At 39.4% G+C, this 3896-nt stretch overlaps 1 pseudogene; it reads left to right on the top strand.

The window, feature by feature from the left end:
* The first annotated feature begins 2974 nt into the window (after positions 1 to 2974).
* LOC110140411 (CD2 antigen cytoplasmic tail-binding protein 2 pseudogene) lies at positions 2975 to 3627 on the top strand (annotated as a pseudogene).
* Positions 3628 to 3896: the final 269 nt, after the last annotated feature.

Genomic DNA, 3896 nt, shown 5'->3' with positions numbered 1-3896 from the left:
TCTACTGCACAACTCAGCCAGAGTATAAAATCAACTAAGGCAATGATGACATCATCTATAGCTCTTGTACCACACAGGGAACACTCAATAAAGGGAAGACTTGTTGCTTTTCAAAAAAAAAATTCTACCAATTGATCAGTAGAATCAATTGCCTTATAATATAGGCAATCACTTAACTGAGTTCTATTCCAGATCAACCAATTGTTTGTACTATACACAAAAAATGTTGGTAAGAGCATTCTGTATTTTTCTTATATACATCTATGTAAGCAAGCAACAGTTCAGACTTTTATGTTAAAATGGAAAAAAAAATTTTTGTTTACCATGAAAATACCTAATTCTCTATATTTTTTAAAATTTTATGGAAGTACTGCTGTATAGGAAACTGACTCAGTTATACAAAAATATTCTTTTTCATATTCTTTTCCATTATAGTTTATTACAGGATATTGAACATAGTTCCCTGTGCTATACAGTAGGACCTTATTGTTTATCCATCCTATATGATAGTTTGCATCTGCTAATCCCAAACTCCCAATCCTTCCCTCCCCATCTAATTCCATTTAATTTTTTATCCAAAACATTCATGAAAAACTAGTTCCACAACCTCAACCAAAAGTTTGGGGTCTGACGATGAGGGTAGCTCTTATGGCCATGTATTATTAGAAAACTCTATTTTATATATTGAACTAAAAATCTATTTCCTTAGAACTTTAACTTGTTGATCTTCATTCTACTATTAGGGGCTATGCCAAACAAATCTTTCTTAGGGTACTGCATGTACCTTAGGACATATGTTAGAATGTAGGTGTCTTATACACTGGAAATTAACAAGATCATTTTTCATATGCTACTTCAAAGAAAAACAAATTTGAGAAAACATGGTAAGTGGTTATATTAGTTTCCTGGGCTACCATAACAAAATTTCACAAACTAGGTGAAAACAAAAGAACTGTATACTCTCACAGTTCTAGAGGCTAGATGTACAAAATCAAGGTGTTAGCAGGACCATGCTCTTTCTGAAAGCTCTAAAGAAGAACCTTTCCTTTCCTCTTCCTAGTGTCTAGTGGCGGCCTGCAATTCTTGGCTTTTCTTGGCAGCATCACTCCACTCTCTGCCTTGATCATTACATGGTCTTTTTCCTGTGCTTCTCTTTTGTATCTCTGTGATGGAAAAAGAGGCAAGAAACATTTGAAAGGTAAGGACTCACATCCACCACTGTTGGCTCTGAAGATGCAGGAAGCAGACCACAAGCCAAGGAATGCAGGTGACCTCCACAAGCTGGGATTGTCTGTCAGCTGACAGCCAACAAGGAACTGCAAGGAGCTGAATTCTGCCAATAATCTGAGTAAGCAGGAAATGGAATCTCCCCAAAGTTTCCATAAAGGAATCCTTCAGAAAACTTTAGTCCAGGAAGAGCCTTGTCAGACTTCTGACCTACAGAAATAAGATATTAAATTTGTGTTGTTTTGAGGCACTAAGTTTTTGGTAATTTGTTATAGCAACAATATAAAAATAACACAGTAGGTTAATGATATTATTATCATCATCATAATCTCTACCACCACCACCCACAAACCAAAAAGACAATAAGTCTCAGAATGATTAAGTATTATTCCTAAGGTAACATAGGTAGTAAGTAGCAGAGCAGGAATTTAAACATAAGTATGCCTGACAGCAGAGGCAATGTTTATCACAATGCATCCCAAGAAACAGTGAAATCCCAAAGAAATAAATCTTAGAAGAAATAAAAATGACATAATCCCTGTGCATCTCACAGAGTATTTACAGTGATGTGAATAAATGTAGGCAGGCAGATCTTCTGATCTTTGAAAATATCTGACTTCAAAAGCAGAGTTGACTTTTAGAATAACTTTAGAATAACTGTAGCATGAGCAAATGTTTATTTGTAAACCTCTCCCTTTCTTTTCCTTAATAACTCCTTCATCCCTCTCTCCAATATCTAACCAATCTAAAATATCTTCACAGAGCAAATGGCCAAGAATAGACAAAATGATCCTGAAAAGCTGAGGAGATTTGCTCCCCTCTCCAAAATCTTAAAAGCTTATAAAGTGACAGCAATTAGGATGAGATAAGAAAATAGACCAATGGAATGGAGAATCCAGAAACATAAGACTTTGCATATGTGAAAACGAGACATATGACTGAGTTAGCCACTAAAGATCAGAAGGGAAAATAATGGGCTATTTCATAAATGGTTCTGGGCTATTTATATGGATGAAAAAATAAAATTGAATCCCTACATTACACCATACAAAACCAGTTGCAGATCTATTAAAGAAGACTTCATTTGAAAGTGAAACTTTAAAAAAAAGAGGGAAATATCTTTTAGGATATCAGGTTAGAGAAAACATTCTAAGTATATAAGTAAAATGCCTATCATAAAGAAGAGACTGATAAGTCTGAAGCATCGAAATGAGAACTTGTGTATCACAAAATACTACAAAGTAATTAAAAGGCAACTTAGAGGAGACAAAATTATTAAGTCATGTAACTGGCAAAGAATTAGCATCAGAAAGACATAAACAATCCCTATAAATAAGGGAAAACACAAATTGTGCAATAGAAAAATGGTCCAATGATATGAACAGGTTTTTGACCAAAGAATTCTAAGTGGCCTATAAAACATGGGCTTCCCTTATGGCTCAGCTGGTAAAGAATCTGCCTGCAATGCAGGAGACCTGGGTTTGATCCCTGGGTTGGGGAGATCCCCTGGAGAAGGGAAAGGCTACTCACTCCAGTATTCTGGCCTGGAGAATTCCATGGACTGTATAGTCCATGGAGTTGCAAAGAGTCAGACACAACTGAGCGGCTTTCACTTTCTTTCACTTATAAAACATGAAAAGCAGGTGGTGGGTAGGTGGCCTGGATGCAGCCCTAGAGAAAACCTCTCTCCCTTTCTTCCCCCACCTTTTCCAGATCCTTAGTTTGGGGACAGTCCTTCCATCCAGTCATGCCAAATACGAAAGTTACCTTCCAAGGTGTTTGAGATGAGGATGAGGAGGATGAAATCAGTGTCCCCAAGAAAAAATTAGTGGACCCTGTGACTGGGGTAGGGGGTCCCGGGAGCCGCTTCAAAGGCAAACACTCTTTGGACAGCGATGAGGAGGAGGAGGAGGATGAAGGGTCCAGCAAGTATGACATCTTGGCCTCAGAGGATGTGGAAGGTCAGGAAGCAGCCACACTCTCCAGTGATGGAGGTGTGAGGATCATGCTCTTCAAGTTGCACGAGGAGATAGAGGAAGGTCACTTTGAGGTCAATGACAACTATTTCCTGAACTGGGATGCTCAGATCTGAGACAGTTGGCCGGACAACATTGATTGGGTGAAGATCAGGGAGCGGCCACCTGATCAGCGGCCGCCGTCAGACTCAGAGGAGGAGGACAGCCTGGGCCAGACGCCAATGAGCACCCAAGCCCTCCTGGAGGGCCTTCTGGAACTAATGTTGCCAAGAGAGACAGTGGTTGGGCACTGAGTCATCTGGGAACTTGAGAGGGAGGCAAAGGGGGCAACAAGGGGGCTAGGTAGCCCAGTTCCCCTCATAAAGGCTACTTTCGGGATGGGGTTTATTGCTGGAAGCTGGATCCTCCTGGTCGCCAGTTCTAGAAATCCAAACAGACTGACTTTGACCTCTACATATGAGCCTACTGAGGGTGGTCCCTTCTTTCCTGGACTTGGAGAGGCGGCTCTGGCTGCGTCAGGCACTGAGGATGTTGGAGCCCACTTTTAAGTCAACTTCCTTTTCCGAATAAAAGTCTTTAGTTGTGAGGGGGGAAAAAAAAAAGAAAAGTTGCAAACCAATTTTAATCAGAGAAACACAAAATAAAAGCATAATGATATGAATTTTACAACCAAATTTATAATGGATTAAAAGT

The sequence above is a fragment of the Odocoileus virginianus genome, unplaced genomic scaffold (genome assembly GCF_023699985.2).
Source record: "Odocoileus virginianus isolate 20LAN1187 ecotype Illinois unplaced genomic scaffold, Ovbor_1.2 Unplaced_Contig_12, whole genome shotgun sequence".
Lineage (NCBI taxonomy): Eukaryota > Metazoa > Chordata > Mammalia > Artiodactyla > Cervidae > Odocoileus > Odocoileus virginianus.
Note: the sequence above shows the minus strand (reverse complement) of the source record. Positions and strands in the feature narration are given on the sequence as shown.